The following is a 19649-nucleotide window of genomic DNA, read 5'->3' as shown; positions in this document are numbered from 1 at the left end:
TAGGGCCTCAGCTTCCGTAGGGCCCACACAACAGAGAAACATTCTTTCTCTACTGTGGACCATCTGAGCTCTCTGTCCTTAGGCTGACGACTAATGAAACCAATAGGTTGTTCCTTACCCTTCTCATCTACTTGTGATAGTACAGCTCCTATCCCAGTGTCAGAGGCATCTGTCTGCACAATAAAAGGTCTTTGGTAATCAGGGGCCCTGAGGATACGGGCCTGGCACAAGCAGTCTTTTAAGACATTGAAGGCCTTCTCACACTCTTCAGTCCAAGTTACCTTCTTGGATTTCTTCGGACTGGTGAGAGCAGTCAGAGGGGCAGCTATGGTGCCATAGTCTGCCATGAAATTTCTGTAATACCCAGTGAGTCCTAAGAAGGCTCTCACTTGGGTCTGTGTAGTGGGGGTAGGCCAGTCTTGTACTGCTTGTACTTTACTGGGTAGAGGCTGTATCCTCCCTCCACCTACTTCACGTCCAAGGTAAACCACTGACCCTTGTCCAATCTGGCATTTACTGGCCTTTATGGTCAAGTGGGCTTTCTGAAGAGCCTGTAACACAATCCCAAGGTGTTTCACATGGTCTTCCCAGGTGGCACTGAAAACTGCTGTATCATCCAGATATGCAAGACAGAATTCATCCAACCCATTCAACACATGATTCACAAGCCTCTGGAAAGTGGCAGGTGCATTCCTCAACCCAAAAGGCATTACCCAGAACTAGTAAAGACCTTCTGGAGTTGAGAACGCTGTCTTCTCCTTGGCATGTTCTGCGAGGGCTATTTGCCAATAGCCTGCAGTGAGGTCAAACGTGCTGAGGTACTTGGGGGCACCCAAGGTATCCACCAGCTCATCTGTTCGAGGCAAGGCGTGGGCATCTGTCTTGGTGACAGCATTCAGAGCCCTGTAATCCACGCAGAACCTCAATTCAGAAGTACCTGCTTTTGGAACCAAAACCACAGGGCTGGACCAAGGACTACTAGAGGGTTCAATCACCCCAAGATCTAACATTTTGTTGACCTCCGTCTTAATGTAAGACCGTACTTTGTCTGACATCCTGTATCCCCTACTTTTGGTAGGTACACTGTCTCCTGTATCTGTTATGTTTGCACCAAGGTGCCAAACCAGGGGACTGTGAAAACGGGGGAAAATTGCCTAAGCAAACTTTTCACCTCAGCCTGCTGATCAGAAGTCAGGTGAGGGGTCACTCGGGCACCCTCAAAGGAGCTATCTGAAGGACTGCTTGGAAACAGGTCAGGGAGAGGTTCAGACTCCTCTTCCTCAACATCTGAAGCGAATAGCAGTGCTGCGATTTCAACTCTTGGGATGAAAGCCTTCAGCCTATTTACGTGGAACACTTTTGGAGCCTGTCCAGGCCTTCCAAGGTCCACTAAATAGTTGGCCTCACCCAGGGGCTCCACCACTGTGTAAGGGCCTGACCATTTATCCTGTAAAGCTCTAGGCCTTATGGGATTCATGAACAGGACTGGCTGACCCGGTGTGAAGTTGATGAGGGAAGCTTTCTGGTCATACCAATGTTTCACCAGTGCTTGTACTGCCTTCAACTTATCACTAGCCAGACCCATCAGGAGTACCATCCTTTTTCTGAGCACTAGCACATAGTCTACTATGTTGGTAGTGATAGGGGGAGTGGGCATCTCCCATCCCTCCTTGACTATGGCGAAGGGTCCCCGCACAAGGTGACCAAACAGAAGTTCGAAGGGGATGAAGTCAACACCCTCCTGTGGTACCTCTCGGTAGGCAAACAGTAAGCATGGTAAAAGAAGATCCCATTTTCTTCTCTGGGGTTCTTCCAGAGCCCAAATCATCCTTTTTAACGTTCTGTTAAACTGTTCCACCAGACCATTGGTCTGGGGGTGGTATGCAGAGGAGAACTTGTAGGAGACCCCACATTCTTTCCACATAGCCTGCATATACTTCGACATAAAGTTGCTGCCTCTGTCATACACAACTTCTTTAGGGAAGCCAACCCTAGTAAAGATGCAGAGTAAAGCTTTTGCGACTGACTTGGCAGTTACAGTTTTCAATGGGATGGCCTCAGGATATCTGGTGGCATGGTCGACCAATACCAGGATAAACCTATTGCCTGAGGATTTTTGGGGGTCAAGGGGACCAACAATGTCGATCCCTACCCTCTCAAATGGTACTCTCACAACTGGGAGTGGTACAAATGGAGCTTGGAATGTTGAACCACTCTTACCGGATAATTGGCAGGAGGCACAACTTTCTACTTGCACCCCCATCTTGGGCCAGTAGAAGTGCATGGATAACCTTTGCTTGGTCCTCTTAATACCAAGGTGACCAGCAAGGGGCACTTCATGCGCCAGCTGCAGGAGGAAGGGTCTTACAGCAAGAGGAACCACCAACCTCCTATGGTCTCCTTCTGTAGACTCTGTTGGCACACTATACAGGAGTCCACCTTCCCAATAAATCCAATGCTAATCTAAACCCTCAAGCTGGGAGCAGGCCTGTCTCCTTAGGCCTTCCAGAGATGGGCACTGACGTTGGCCTTTACTGAATTCTTCCCTGACAGGACCACCTTCTACTAACAAATCGTTTAGTTCAGGATGGTCATTGGGGTCAAACACTTCAGGCATCACCACCTCCTCGTCAGGTCCGGGTGATTGACCAACTGCCTCCACCGCAGTGGTAGGCAAGTTAGGGGGAATATTCTCTTTCCCTCTTCTTGGTTTCTTGACTCCTTTAGCCTTGGGTTTCCCCTTTGGCTGAGGCAGAGCATTGGTCTTGGCCAGTGCTGCCCTCGTTTGAGACCTTGTACAGGGTCTGTCAGCAGTATCTCCCACAAGCCCTAAAGCTCTGAGATCATTGCCCAACAAGACCTTTCCTGGGACACTCCTCTGAATGCTCACTGGAATCCTGACTACTGTACCACTGATAGTAAGATTTACAGGTATTACTGGGAACATGAGAGGTGGGCCATCAGCCAACTTAGTGGGCATGAGAGTAGCTCTGGCAACTTCCTCTGAGTTTACCAAGGTAGAATCCACTACAGTTCAACTGCACCCACTATCCCTAAGAGCTGGAGTATCTACTCCATTGATCAGCACACTGTTTTTAAAGTAGTGCTTGGTGTTATCTGGAATCCTAGCATAAGCCTCTGCAACTTTAGGCTCCCAGGAACCCAGGGAAACTAAAACTACCTCAGCTTCTATCCCGCTGGGGAAGGAGTCTGAGGAGAAGGATGCTCCGGTAATCTCTTCTTCCTCGTAGGAGGAGACGGCCAGATTAGCAGAGTGGACCCCCAAGGTTTTGACCTTACATCTGGGATCTCCCCTTCACATGGTCAGTTGCTCCACAATCAAAACAAGATCCATTGGGTCTGTTTACATATGGAGGCTTATTATAACCAGATTTCTGTTTTGGAGGCTGACCTCCACTACTCTGTGAGTTCTATTGTGCCTTACCCTTATTTTTCTTTTTGTGGCCCTTTTGGGAAGAAGATTTATCAGTTTCCCCACCCTCCTTATCTTTGGACTTTTTCCCCCTTACCAGGATGAGTCTTGTTCTTATGGGACACTCGATGTGACACCCATAAATCTGCTGCAATGGCGAGCTTCTTAGGATCTATCTCCTTGGACTCTGCCAAATGCTGCTTAAGCTCAGGGGAAGAAGATGCAAAAATATGTTCCAGCATGACAAAACTTATCATACCTTCAAAGGTAGAAACTTTATAACCTTCGACCCAGCCAGTCAAGTTTTTTAAGGATTCAGTGACATAAGATACCCAAGTACCACCTTCTTTTTTCCTATACTCTCTGGGCCTCATTACGACCCCGGCGCTAAACCATGGTGCTATTAGCACAATGGTCCATGCCGGGGTCCGCTATGGTGAATGGCGGAATTACCGCCCCATTCCAAGGTTGGCGGGGCGGTAATTCCCCATTCACCATGGGCCCTTCCCCATTCCCATTTTTGCCCCATAGGGCTCAATGGGAATGGGGAAGGCGCTAAGTACGGTGCCGCAAATTGCGGCACCGTACTTAGCACCAAGGTCCCTTTGCGGCACCCTACCTTAACGGCTGTTAAAACCAGCCGTTAAGGTTGGGTCCCGCAAAGGGACCTCGTAATTAGGCGCTAATAGGTTAACCGCGCCGCAGCCTTTTACGGCGCCGTTAACCCATTAGCGCCTGGGTCGTAATGAGGCCCTCTGAATCTTTTTAAGTATTGGGCAGGAGTCTTTCCAAACTTTAAAATGAGGCTGCTTCAACATTGCAAAATCTGCTCTCTCAGCTTTTGACATTTCCATAATGGCACTGCAGCCAGAATGGGGCAGTCTGCTAAGTAACGAGGCAATTTTATCAGCATTGTCAACTTGTTGAACTTCACATGCATACTTAAATGTATTCAGCCAGTCCATAATGTCATTCTTTTCCTCATACACACTGAGCAGATCTTTTGGAAACCTTGGATGAGAGGAGGTCCCAGACCCATGTCCAGGACCCTTGGATCCATTGGCAACTTGAAGCTTGGCCAGTTCCAACTGGTGATCCCTGTCTCTCTGTTTTTCTGCCTGTTCAATTTTTAGTTTGGCCATATTGAAATTGAGCTCCTTCTGCCTAAATAGCAGCTCTTGCTTCTTGAATTCATGTATGGCCTCCGCATCTGCACTGGCAGAGGAAACATTGGACATTTCATCCTCCCTGTCCTCATGGTCGCTGTGGACCAGTGCAGCGGCAGAACTGTCAGTTCTACCAGTGAGAGCAGCCCCACCTCCTTCTGCACTGTCCTCTGAAGCTATAGCGCTAAGCTGAGCTTCTTGCCACGCCATGATTCTTTGGATCATTTCCATTTTGGTGCCTTGAGAGGAGCCACCTCTTTCAGCACACATCTTTTTCAATGTTTCGGATTTAGAAGCATTTAAAGTTAACAAGGTACTTGTTTCCATACTGTTAGATAGGACTATGGCCTTTAAAAAGTTATATTACGACAATTCACTACGTGTCTTGTTAGAAATAACTTGAAATGCCTTTGCTCGTACGCAACACTGGATACCTTCAATCGTATCCCACCGCTGTACACCAATTTGTTAAAATGGATTTCTGAACTCGGACTTGGAGGGGCAGAGGTTCAGAAGGCCAGCCTAGTTTCTTGGAACAGGGTACCCTCTGGACAAGCCAGACCAATCAGGGCAGCGATGGCAGCGGTCAAGACTAAGTCTCAAGAGGGGTGAGGGTGATGGAAAGACCTCAATGAGCACACAAAATGACTCCAGACAGGTGTTATATTAAAAATATAGACACATTTATTACAAGGCCTTTTGTAACATCGACCATAGGAAAGAATCACAATAATACTAAATTAAACCAACACATAACAATCAATACAATATATATACAAGACCGAGGGGTCTAAGGAGTTAGGACCACGTAATATGTAAACCACCTAGATGGGGAGGAAAACAGGCAGTGCAAGTAATCATTAGACCCAGTTCGACATCTGAAATACATCTAACTAGGAGGAAGTCCGAGCCCTACCAGGAGAGGAGCCTTATGCTCAGAAGTACCTGCACCCGCTGGTGCCAATGGACAAACAAGGGCCTCTTCAAGGATATCAGGCAGTTCAGAAAGGTGAATGAAGCGATGCAGAACAAGTCCCCACTACTCAAGCAAGGCCTCCACTTGTGGCCAGAGTCAGTGTGAGAGTGCGGGATAGAGTCGCTATTTCGCAACAGCGGTAGAAAAGAAACAGGCTCCTGTGGGAGGGGCCACCGGTTGGGGTATGGACTACTCACCGGTCCCCTACGCAGGCAGACCCAGACTTCTCCAGTTCAGTTCACGTTGCTGGCAGGTTCAGCTTCGATGATCAGGACGTCTTGACACCGTGGAGATTCTGCATAGCAGGATTCAGGGTCGAGGGTGTCCCAAATGCAGCGGACGTGCACAGGTTGTTACCACAGCAGGGCAACACGGCAACCGCGTTTACTCTGGTCCGGGCGCACTCGTCTCACTTCAGACCTGGGAATGCCAAGTGTACGAAATTCCGTGTGAGGTTGCCGTGGACGCAGAGCAAGCAGTAAACCAAGTTTTGATGGCTTCCCCGAAATGGCGGCGGTGACAGAGCAAAGCGTCCTGCGTAAGCTGGTCAGCCCACTGGTTGGCCTAGGGACACTTCCGAAGAGGCTTACTTGCAGGGTTTGATGAAGGTGCCGGGAATAGTTGATCCCACTATTCCAATGGGTCGAAGCGCCTTCGCAGACCTTCTAGGACGATCAGATGCAGAGGGGTCTCGCAGGACGACAGCAGTTCAGGGTGTCAAACCTTCAGCGGGTCAGCAGCGGTTCCTCGACTCAGCTTCTTGTTGCAAGATACTTGGCTCCTTATCCCTTGTTCGGTGTGAACTCAGGAGATCGACCTGGTAGTGGTGTTTTCAGCCTCCTCTTATCCAAAGTTCCCTTTGCGCCAAAACGGAGAGGACACAATGGGAAATCTGCTCACAAACACTCACACCATACGTGGACCTATCATGGACCACAGTGGTCCCAGGCATTCAGGACACTCCAGACTCTCTGGCACCCAGGATGTGTATTGGGACCAGAAATCCCAGCCCACATCCTGGAGGCACACACAAGGAATGCAGAAGCCCGCGAAAGCTTTGGGGTTTCGTGGGAAAGTGCATGACCAAATAAGGACTGACCTGGGTCGGCTCGACCTGGGGGAAGGTGAATGGCAAGACGGTCAGCGGACAGGACAAAGAACCTTACGGCATGGCCATTTTGGAGCCAGGCCACTCATGTGTGCCAAACGCGGATAACATGGCGAAAAAGGGATCAAAACACAAGAGAAACGATAGCTGCTACCAGTCCCGTCCGTGACACACTTGCACAGTTCATAAGTCCAGCGAGAGTTTCTAGGGCCTTTGGAATGACTGGAGACCCAAGAGCGCGGTAATGTAAGTTATGGTGCACTCTTGTTTCATGTTGCACAAAAGCTGCAACATGAGGAAAGGACTAAGGGAAACAAAGTCTCCCAGTACTGACTGTCTTAAGGGCATGTCAGTTTCCCCATAAGAATTGAGCGAAAGCCCCAAGGAGTGCTGTGGAAGGCTGCGCTTCTCTGGCAAAGTCTAGATCAGGGTGTAAAACAACAGCAAAAAGTTTGGTGGTTGCCACAGGGAGGGAAAATTACCTACAATTATGAAATCTTTCCTAACAACCCCCTTGCTCCTGAAGCCTGCTGCAGTGAAGTTGGGCTGATTCCTCCTCCCGGAGCGGAGAAATCGCCACTGTCCCGTTTGGGTATTCTTGCTGTATCTCCGAGTCTACACAGTGTCGAGACGTCCTGATTGCCGCATTCGAACCTGCCAGCGAAGTGGACTGTACTGGCGAAGTTTGGGTCTGCCTGCATCGGGGACCGGTGAGTAATCCTTACCCCAACCGGTGGCCCCTAGTGCAGGAGCCCATTTTTACGCACAAAGTGGCCCCTGTGGGCCCCTTTCCTTTCCACCGCTATTGCGAAATAGCGACTCCATCCCACGCTCTCAATCTGCCTCTGCCCTCAAGTGGAGGCCCTGCTTGAATAGTGGGAACTTGTTCTTCATCGCCTCATCCATCGTTCTGAGCTGCTAGAGACCCTTGAAGAGACCCTGCTTTGTCCATTGGCACAAGTGCGTGCATGTACTATTGACCATAAGGCTCTTCTCTTCGTAGGGCTTGGACTGCCTCTTAGGTGTATTCATGATGTTGAACTTGGTCTAAAGATTGCCTGCACTGCCTGTCTTCCTCCCCATCTAGGTGGTCTACATATTTCGTGCTTCTAATCCCTTGGACCCCTGTGGTCTTGTATATATATTGTGTTGATTGTGATGTATTGGTTTACTTTAGTATTACTGTGATTCTTTGCTATGGTCTATGTTACAAAGGCCTTGTAATAAATGTGTCTATATTTTCAATATAACACCTGTCTGGAGTCATTTGTAAGTGTCCTTGGTCTGTGTGCTCATTGAGGTCTTTCAGTCACCCTCACCCCTTGAGGGGTGAGGGTCCAGAGGTTACCCTGTCCAAGAAACTAGGTTGGCCATCTGAACCTCTGCCCCTCCTGGACAGAGTTCAGAAATCCTTCTTAACAAGAACCATAAGAGATACGTGCAGAAAGTCAAATCCAGACAAGAAAGCTGCATTGTGTTTCAAAGGAGCCTGCAACACTCCCGAGTGAATGACCGAGTTGGGGAGGCGAGGCCAAGTCTGTGGCATTTACCTTGACTTGTGAATTATAACGGAAAAGACAAGAAAGGAATGTACACAGTCAGTGAGTTGGCGAGCAAGATGAAAGACTGCTGTATGTTAAGGAAAGATTGAAGTAGCAACAATATATCTTACAATGGAAGGATGCACGTGTGTGGATGAGACGTGAAGAAAGGCAGACCTGAGGTAAACTTTCAAAATTACTGATAACTGTGAAGCCCATGATACAGAGTAGTGGAGTGGTCCAGTGAAAGGAATAGGCCCACTCGAAAGTCTCAGTGAAAGGTGAAATGTTTTGTTCTAAAGCCACAAACTGAATGACCTTTAAAAAGCGTGATGATCAGGATTGACACCTGGCAAAAGGGGAAGTGGAAAGTGAACATTGAACTCTTGTGCTTCTGACATTAGACTACATAGACCAAGAAACACTGGGGCAAATAACACAAGAGTGTGAGATGAAGGGAAAGTTGAAGTGGTCCTGCAGAGGTCTATAGTAAAAGCCTTGGACATTTGAAAGTCTTCGACAACAGCACAAGGTCCGAGCCCCACTGAGAGAGACTGGAAATGTGATTAGTAAGGGGAATGTAACCCCTAACGAATGTGAATAAAGCTTGGGGAAGGGAACCCCTACAAGTACTATGATTGAGAGGTCCGAGCCTGACAGGGGGCGACCTACACAAACCTTTGCCTAGAGAGGTCCAAGCCCGATCGGGGGAGACCTGCGTGAACTTTTGATTGAACTGTGAACCCTTTTGTTGGACTGTGAAGGAACTTATGGAATGCTGGAAAGTGACTTTAACGTGGAAGGTTGGCCTCGATCTACATTTTGAACTACTTTGTTTTGAGAGCCTGAGCGAGAGTGTGACATCATGTGTATGGGGACTGCCTTACTGTGTGCCTTCCAATGTGGGGAGGAGAGCTAAGTCAGCCACTTTGATTCGTTATATACAAACACAGATTTTCCTTTGCATACATATTCCCCATTGCACACTTTTGTATAAGAGATAGGGCAGGCATTAGGTTTTTGTTAGTATGGGCCGTTTTGATTTGACAGAGACTGACTAGGACTGTGTTTTCTTTATTATTTGATGGTAGAGACTGCTCCCATATTAGCTGTAGGGCAAAGTCGGAGTTTTTCCAAACCCCAAACATTGAATAAAGGTTTTACAAATTGTACCTTTGGTGTCAGTGTCATATTTGTGATAACAAGCCTCCCTTACAACCTCCACCTGAACATCTAAGTAAGATTGAACCAACAGGGAGGCAGAGAATCTGGTACAAATGATACTACCAATAACTGTATATTTGAACAACCCCATGACTATTTATACTCTAACAGTGCCAGGTTCCATTTTGTCTTCTAGCATTATAGCATGGGTTCAACCATTTTAGCTTACTTCTAAACTGGGAAAATACACTTACATTAGAAAAAATGTTAATGCTGTGGATGAATGTGCACATTTCACATTACAAGCTCCGCGGGAGGAAATCACGCAAGGTCACTTATGAACTATGGCCATGTTCTGTTTGTCAGCATGAAGATAAGGCAGGAAGTCCTCTCTGCGTCAACAAGCAGAGTTCATTATGGCCTGAGAAGCAAGGCCATCCAAATGTTCCAAATATTTCACTAGATAACAAGTTGCACGCAACAATTGATTTATCCCAACCTTGAAGCTGTGTCCAGACATGTAGATGATCAAAGATGAAATATTTGCACATTCTGGCTTGCTCTTGCATATTTTGTGTTTGCGGTTTTGAGCAATAAAACGGCAGATGGGAAAATAAACGTGTGCATAATCTTGTGTGTTGTTCATTTACTTAAGTGTGCCACACCTCCTAAATGCCCCTCCGGAAGCCAGATTCGGAGATGTGAATAATTGGTCCTTTCAGTTTGGTTCCTTGTGGACATTTCGGAAGATGGGACGTCTGGCTGCTGAGGGCCATGCTCTGACACAGGGTGTTATTCAGCTGCTTCCCCCGCTGACATTGCACGAGCCATTTTAAATACTGCCACTCTCTCTAAACAAACACTTGCATTATCACTTCTGAATGCTTTACCCAGGTTTTGAAAGAGGAGTGTTTCCATTACTTGATTATTTGTAGGGTTGTATAGTTTTGTTGTCATGTTTTCTCTGGGGGCGTTGATGCCACCCCTGTCCCTTTGTCTCTGGGCTGCTGTGGCACCCTTGTCCCTTCTTTTGGTCTGGGGTTTTTTCGTCAGTTCATTCTCTTAAAGAAAGAATGGGTAATACCCACTCACATATGTTCAGTATCCAGCGACAAGCCTGCAGGCAAGATGGAGACAGCCTACGGTGCAGAATCAGTTCAATGTGTTGTGTTAGGTGGCATGAAAATACTGCTGCCAGACAGGGGATCAAAGAATTCCCACAATCAGGTTTTTTGATCGTGGGAATTTAATTATTTCCATGTCCTACTGGGCTCTAAACAATATAAAGCTCACCCAAAGCAATGATCAGCCTTTGTACTCTTGGCTAAAGAAGCATCACATAAAGCAAAATCACTCTTGCAAAAGCACACAGAAGAAAAGGTTAAGCTAGAGAAAAAGTTGCATAGTAAAAAGAATGACAAAAAAGTGCATGCTCTTTACACGGTCCTCACAGTCATTAGTGCACCCCCCACCAATGATGATGATCCTCCACCTATTTTCCTCCGGTGGCACCACAAAACCAGGCACTTCCCTAAGCCCCAGTACCAGCCCAGTCTCTACCTACATCATCTAGGCGGAGACTGGGGTAGACAGAGGATATCACGGGGAAACGTGCTGGTATTGGAAGCAAGACAACACAGAGCAACAGAGTTTTGAATTCCGGATCCATGCTTAGAAACCAAACTCAGGTATGGTATTAGGCGTGTTATAAAAAAAACAAATGAATACATTAAATAAATAAATCTACCCATGCACCAGGCTTATCGCCTGGCTCCACTGCCTGACTCCACCACCCCTCAATTTCCCAGCACATCTGCACAGGTCCCACGTGCAATACAAAGAATACAGAACCGTAAACAGCCTGGATAGGGCTGTCTCTCCCTCCGCAATGTCTCCTGAAGAATTGAGACACTTTATGAGAAATTTGAAGAAGCCTTAAGGGAAATAGTAGCTTATGTGTGTAAATATATGAAAAAAAAGAAAGTGGAATTACTGGACAATGTTTTAAATGATCTACAGATAGAGAAACAGTAAGGTGCACCATCATTTATATCAGAAAATGTACCACCTCTCGAAGGGGCCGACCTGGCTGCACATATATACCCAGCCAGGATAATACCAGCACCCGAGGGGTTTCACACACATAGCCTGGACATCAGATACAGTCCTTCAAGGATGGACCCCCCCCACTCTGCACCAATGCCAAGAAGTTTATTAGGGAACTGGAAAGCATCATAGATTACCGTAATCCCATTACCGTTGATTTGGTTTGCTAATTTAAACAGATACATACTCTAGAAAAACCTGGAGTTCTATGGGGACTAACATTTTCGGGCACCTAGCTCCCCAGTACGGGAAGCTAGGTGCCGAACACAGTGTTACGAGGTGGGCAGCAACCTGCCGACCTCGTAAAGACGGCTATTTCCACTTTAGAAGATCATTCTAATATAGAAAATGTTGCCAACACAGCTCCAAACTTGGTAACAGAGTATTTTTTTGCTGGCCATTTGTTAAATAGTAAATGAATGCGCTTCACCAGACATAGCTTTAGTTAAAGGATTTTATTTATGTAGGTCCATCCAGGAGAAATGGCCCCCAGCAGTGGCCACCAGTCCACCTCTCGCCTTCTTCCTTCAACTCCCTCCTGCTAGAACCTGGAACCCTTACTGTAAGATAGCAATAGGGTTCTGCTGTAACTAGGATACATAATGCAGGGAGCATAGACACATGATGAATAAAGCATGATGTCAATAATGCATGAGAGATGATGTCCAAGAGTAACACCAAGAACCTCCTAACGCCTCCCTTCCTTTTCCAAACAAAACAAGAAACATACTTTTATTTTATTTTATAGATGTTACAGAGAATGAAAAAATGAACAAAAGAAAAAAAAACCAAGAACAAGGTGTAACAAACAGGTGAGTGAACATCCACGTGCCCCAAGAAGAACAAACTGATAAAGCAAAACATCTACAAGAGTGGTAGTGTCAACCCACATTGGTGTCTTTAACATTCTTGAAAAGCGCTATCCTCTCTTTATTCCAAACACCACCTCCTTTGACCAATATAGAGGATCCACGATCTTTTACAACCTGTTTGCGTTGGGAATATAGTGATGCTCCTTTTCGTACTTTGGTGGGCAGTTTAATCTTAATCCAGTCACCTTCCACTAGCTTGAACTCTCTGCAAGCATTCTTCTGATCATAGCGCTCTTTGGATTTGACACCAGATTCAAGTATTCTCCCTCTCACACTTTCCAAATTCACTTCTACTAATTTGGATTTGCCCATCCAACCAGGACACATGTGTGAGTTAGGTTTCCTTCTCCTTAGTACCTCAAAAGGAGACACCCATGTAACACTATGTGGAGCCAATCTATAGTGAAATGTTCTTTCCATCACTGTTCTTACCCAGTCGTGGCTACAGAAATCCTAATGGCATCCATGAGGGTGTGGTTGAAGCGTTCTATGCACCCATTGGTCTGGGGATGATATAGAGATGTATTTACTTGTTCAATGCCATGCCTACTCAGAAACTCTTTAAATTCTCTTGACACCAACTGGGAGCCATTATCCGACAAACATTTCTGAAGTGACCAAATACACGCAGGAAGACGTGATTCATTAACAAGCTATTTATTTACATTTATAGCTAAGTGAAAGTGATTCGGCCCCACCTACCGCGGAAAGCAACTGACATGAAACGGGTTTGAAACTCGCATTCCAACCATACATCTTTATATTCTATTCATCCTTCCATCACGAGAGCTGGCGCAGGGTCTCGTGATGAAATGATGAAAGGATATTACACATCTCCCCTCCTTAGTCTTTTGCTGTTTATGGAACACAGTCTAGTATGCTTCTTCTGTATATTCGGTAATATCGGACAAAATCCTTCATGTGGTTTGGTTTGCGGATTACTCTTCCTGTTCTTGACATATGCAGAGGATCTGGTTTAGATGTTGGCAAGGAAATTTTTGATATTACATTTCTATTCAACCTAGATCTCACATGCTCAACATTCCTCTTCATGCTTTCATTACCACCCCTACTGAGTTGCTCCTTGTGTTCCATTTCACCAGTTTTCACATCCTTACTTGACTCCATCACACATACTCTCTCCATATTCCAGACTCTACCATCTTGCACTCTCACCGCATGTCTAAAAACCTCAATCACACTCACTGGTTTGGACCATTTGCAGGGTCCATCTCTTAGTACAGGGGGTAGTTTAATTCTCACCAGACCCCCCACTCTGGGAACCTTGTTTCTTTTCCCTTCGCTCATTAGACTATCGTGAGATGCCTTATTCCTCAGCTGGATTTTCCTGATACTCTCTACTGCCTCTCCAAAATCTTTTCTTACTATAGTCTCTCTCTCCAACCAAGATGGTGTCAATTTTGTGTTTGCTCTGCGCCCTCTACTTAACTCAAAAGGTGATAGACCAGTTGTACTATGGGGAGTAAAACGGTGAGCAATTATTTTCCTTTTCACCGCTTCTTCCCAGTTGAGCCCATTTGACCAAGCCCACCGAATGGCATCCTTGAGCACTTTATTGAATCTCTCAACCACTCCATTGGTTTGTGGGTGGTATATTGCGCTAGTTTTGTGTACAATGGAATTACTGGTACAGAACCTTTCCATCTCTTTTGACCTGAATTGGACACCATTATCAGTTAATATGCTTCTTGGGAAACCCTCTCTGGTGCATATCTCTGACAAAAAATCTATCACTATTTTAGCATTCATATGAGGTTTGATTAAGACTTCTACCCATCTGGTCAGAAGGTCAATGACCACCAAGCAAAATTGTTGCTTACCATCACAATGAATAGGCCCTAGTATGTCCATGCCTACTTCATCCCATACTTTTCCTGGAATATTCGTTATTACCATAGGGTATTTCACACTCACACACGCCCTGTCACTCTGATTACAAAGGATACATTCTCTGATGGTTCTTTCGATTTGCAGGTCACATCCTGGCCACCAGAAATCATCGCGTATTCTCTGTTTAGTCTTCACAATTCCTTGATGGCCTTCGTGGCCCAGATCGATGATTCTTTGTCTCAGACTTGTAGGCGGAATTATTCGATCTCCTCTCATAATTCTGTCACTTGCTACATTGAGTTCATCTGCAACTCTCCAGTATTCGATGAGACCGGACCCTTCAAACATAACTTTCTTTAGACTTCCATTGCTTTGTATAATTTGCTTCAACTGTTTTATATTATCATCTTGTCTCTCCGCTTCTTCCCACTCAGTTTTGGATATGGATAGCGCTTCAACGTTCAAAACAACCTCTGGATTGTTTTCACTTTCATTATCTACCTCAGAATTGTTGGTAAGTCGCGACAGACAATCAGCAGCACGATTCTTCACTCCCGGCACATATCGTACGGTACAGTTGTACTCTTGCAGAAGTACAACCCATCTTTTAATCCTGTTAGATACATTGTCCAAACCTTTATTCATAATGACATGTATCAATGGTTTGTGGTCAGTGCGAATCTCCACCTCCACTCCCCAGATGAAATTCCTGAACTTTTCTGTTGCCCACTTGATGGCCAGTATTTCCTTTTCTATTGCAGCATACGATCTTTCTGCACCCTTTAACAATCTAGATGCAAATGCGATAAGAACTTCTTTTCCTTCGACTTCTTGTGTGACAACAGCTCCTAACCCTAGGTTGCTTGCATCTGTTGTTATTATAGTCTTCCTCCCACTCTTGAAATTCTTCAATGATGGTGCTCTGTTTAATTCTGATTTGATATTTTCAAATTCTTCTTCGCACTCCCTGTTCCATTCAAATGACTTCTTCTTTAAAAGTTCACGTAGCGGAACAGTATGTATGGCAAAAGCCTTTATAAACTTAGACTAGTACTCCGCCATTCCAATGAACGTACGCACGCTTTCCTTTGACTCCGGTCTTGGCATGTTCATTATGGCATCAGCAAGTTGCTTCTTTGGTTTTATGCCGCTAGCAGATATGGTATGTCCTAAATATTCGATTTCGCTACGATTTATATTACATTTATCTTTACTAAGGGTCATACCTGCTTCATATAACTTCTTGTATACATGTTGTAATCTTTCATTATGCACCTTCTGGTTGACGGCGTGTACCAATATGTCATCTTGAAAACAAATAATCCCTTCGTCACCTTCAAATAGTTTGTGCATGATTCTCTGAAATACTGAAGCAGCTGACACCAACCCAAATGGCAATCTTCTGTATTGATACAGCCCATCTGGCGTGATAAAAGCTGTCATTTTCTTAGAATCTTTATGAAGTTTAACCTGATGGTATGCTGATGTTAGATCCAGAGTGGAAAAATACTTTGAGGGCCCAATAGTGGATACAATCTCTTGAATATTGGGGAGTGGATGTCTGTCCGGGATCACGCTCTTATTTAATTCTCTCATGTCTACACATATTCTCAATTTTTCTGACTTTTTTCTTAATACAACTAATGGTGAAACCCATTCACTGGCATCTATTCTCTCGATGATCTTCTGATCTTCCAATAATTTAATCTCCTTTCTTACTTCTTCCCTCATTGAGAGCGGGATGTTGCGTAACTTCTGTGCAACAGGAACATGTCCTGGCTTCATTTTGATCTCATGAACAAACCCACGCAGACATCCAATTTCTTTCCTGAAAATTTCTTTCATCATATCAGCCTCTTTGGTGATTTCTTTGTTTCCTTGAATTCCTCCAGCGTTGCTTTCAACCGAATATACAGACTCATCCGACGCAGCATCTAACTTCACTTTGAGTTTGCATTGGTGAGTCCAACTTAACAAAGGCGTTCTCCCCTTCCTTGTTATGTATATTTTCCCATTTGCTTTCCTCTCCTTGAATTTGAGTGCTCCCCAAAACCATCCAATGACATCTATTTTAACTTCGCCATATGCCCTGGGTTTTATGTCTGGTTCATGCAGGTATTCATGTTTCTTCCTGTCCCAGAAGATTTGTGGTATCAAGGTATATTTTGCACCTGAATCAATCATCATGTGCATGTTGGTTCCATCAACACAAACTACGGCCTTGGGGCTTTCTATTTCTTGTTCATTTTCTTCGTCAGTCACGACAAACACGCATTCTTCTCCATCTTCATCACTATTTTCATCGCTTCCTGGTGGAAGTGTTTTGCATTCTGCAACATCGGGCGTAATGCCCCTTGCCTTTGCATTTCCCACATATAATTTTCAAAGCAGGACATTCCGGGTTATCCGCCCAATGATCCATGCTATCACATCTAAAACATCTCCCTGTACTCTTCCTTCTAGGGTCGTCTCCTCGCCTGTGCGGACTTTTCTTTCTCACATCACTGTTATTAACTCTGGAGCTTGGTTTTTTTCTTTTATCATCATTCCAAGGTAATCTCCCGTTCCTTTCTGATTTGTATCTCCTATTGGGATTTCCTGAAATTTGAGCAATGGGTTCATTCTCTTTATTTGTGGTAAGTGTCGCATACTTCTCTTTGGAAATTTCATGTTTAATATCAGTAGTTTGTATCCTGCTTTCTAATTCTTTAACACATTTCTCAGTGTGCTCCACTTCCTTGGCCACGCGTAAGACAGTGTCCAAGTTGGGGTCGTCCTCAGCCCATAATCTTTCTCTTACTTTGCTACTCCTACACTCCAGCATGAATTGATCTCTCAACCTCTCGTCCAACTGAGTATTGAAATTGCATGTCTTGGCTAGCTTTCTCAAGCTAGTGATGTATTGTTCTATGCTCTCACCCTCTCCTTGAGTTCTTTTCCCAAATTTATAACGTTCCAAAATAGTGCTCAGTTTCTTTTCATAATGTTTTCCCATCTTCTTCACTGACCGCTCATATTCATTTAAGTCATTATCTTCATCAGAAGGCAGATCTGGTAGATCTTCACATTTTTCCTGCCCTGCCGGGCCCAAACAATGCATTAAAAGAGACTTCCTCCTCTCCACGCTGCAATTCTGACCACACACAACGCCAGCGTAATGTTCAAATGATTTAATCCATCTTTTCCATGGAATAGCTGGCTCACCAACATCCGAAAGAAAGAACATTGGCGGTGGTACACTATTGAAAGACATGCTGACCAAAATGTGTATGTGCCACAAAATTGGAAAGGATTGACCAAAATTGCGAATTTCGGTCCTCTTAATGTCTCTTTTAGATTCGAATGCAGAGAGTTGCTGCAGTACAATAATGTATCACCTTAATTCTCTGTTTTTTTTTTCCATGTACTTGCACAATGTGTTGAGAATATTGGTGGGAGGCTTGAGAATAGTTAATTATCAGCCAAACATATGACTTCCTGCAGTTTAAACGCTTGTCAGTTCAAATTCATGTGTACCTTCACTTTCCATGTGATTGCGCCTTTATACTGGGAATTACGGTAGATGGAAAAACTTGTAACAGGCAAAAAGCACCTCTATTCTGTGAAATACGGTAAGATTAACAGCACAGGCCAAGAGGCGTGTCTGGACGGCATACATTGAAGGTAAACACAAGCAGGATTAAAGAAAACCACTCACTTAATTGACCTTGACTGGCGTTGCTGGAAGTCGAGTTGATTGTAAGTGGAGCGGAGCGGCCACAGCTTTTATGACAGCTGCAGGCAAATCCTCCTAGATCACCAATATAATTCCTTATCCTACACTCCATGACTAAAGTCAACACTTTCTGGTACATACTATCCTCAGAACATGCAATGTCCCAATCATCTTTCTTTATTGATTCATGAACCTGAAAAATCTCAACATCCTTCTCATGACTCAACAGGTCCACTTCAGTCAAATTTTCTCTCTGCACTGATCTGGGTAAAGCATCAGCAACTACATTGCTCTCACCACTGACATGAAGCATGTTGTATTGTAAGCCTTGTAATGAGGTCACCCACTTCATAATACGCCTGGAGACTCCTTCCAGACCACCTTTGGTGAATATCCCAATTAGAGGCTTATGGTCAGTGCATATTGTGAATTCCCTGCCCCACAGAAATCTTTTGAATGTTTCCACTCCCCAGACACATGCTAACGCTTCTTTTTCCACTACTGAGTATCTGTTCTCAGGTGCTTTGAGAGACCTAGATCCAAACGCAATGGTGTGCAGCCCCACTTGATTCTCCTGCATTAAGACTGCTCCAATACCATAATCACTAGCATCTACAAACAACAAGGAACATCTACCTTCTTCCAATGTACTCAAAATAGGAGCATTGGCAATGGAATCCTTAATTCTATCGAATTCCTCCTTACATAAGTCATTCCACTTAAAGGTAACCCCTTTTCGAGTCAGCATTCTCATATTTCTTGACATATTTAACAAACCTCTAATAAACTTGCCATAAAACTCAACTAAACCAAGGAAAGACATCACATCTCCTTTTGACTTTGGCACTTCCACTTCCTTACAGATGGCTTCTATAGTTTGTTCTTTGGGTTTGACCCCTTCTCCTGTAATTTCATGGCCAAGATACTCAACTTTGTCAGTTTTGAATATACATTTCTCTAAGATACTGTAAGACCCACCTCTTTGAGTATTTTCAAAACTCTCTCTAATCTTTTATCATGTTCCATTCATCTTTCCAACTCTCTCTAATCTTTTATCATGTTCCATTTCATCGTTCCATTTCATCTTTCCCACATACAAGCACATCATCATGGTAGCACATGACACCGTTCTCACCTCCTAGCAACTTGTACATTATGCTCTGAAATACACTCTCTGCCAAAACCAAACCGAACGGCATACGCACACATCTGTAAAGACCAATCGGGGTAATAAATGCTGTGAGGTCCCTGGACTCAGAATGTAACTCCACCTGATGGTAAGCAGATTTTAAATCAAGCATGGAGAATACCCTAGAGCCAGACACTCCTACTAACTTTACCCATCTATCCTGGGTAAAGGAAACTTATCAGCCACCACCATTTTATTCAAATGTCTGAGATCGATGCATATTTGTAAAGACACATTACTCTTTTTCACCACTACTTTGGGACTAACCCACTCTGAGGAATCAATCTTCTCTATGACTCCTTCACTTTCCATTATCTTAACTTCTTTTTCTACACCTTCTCTGAGACCTAATGGAATTGTGCGTAACTTGGCAATTTTTGGAATGGCATCTCTTCTTAATCGAATTTTATGCACAAACCCCTTCAAACATCCTAACCTTTCAGTAGTGATATTGGCCTGCACCCTTGTGTTATCCATGATGTTGGGGTTGTTACTCTCCCTCTGCACCGCCAACACCTGATCCGGGTG

This window comes from Ambystoma mexicanum, chromosome 2q (genome assembly GCF_040938575.1).
Source record: "Ambystoma mexicanum isolate Mex_15411 chromosome 2q, UKY_AmexF1_1, whole genome shotgun sequence".
In the NCBI taxonomy this organism is placed as follows: Eukaryota; Metazoa; Chordata; class Amphibia; order Caudata; family Ambystomatidae; genus Ambystoma; species Ambystoma mexicanum.
The sequence above is the reverse complement of the archived record's forward strand: the minus strand, read 5'-3'. Positions refer to the sequence as shown.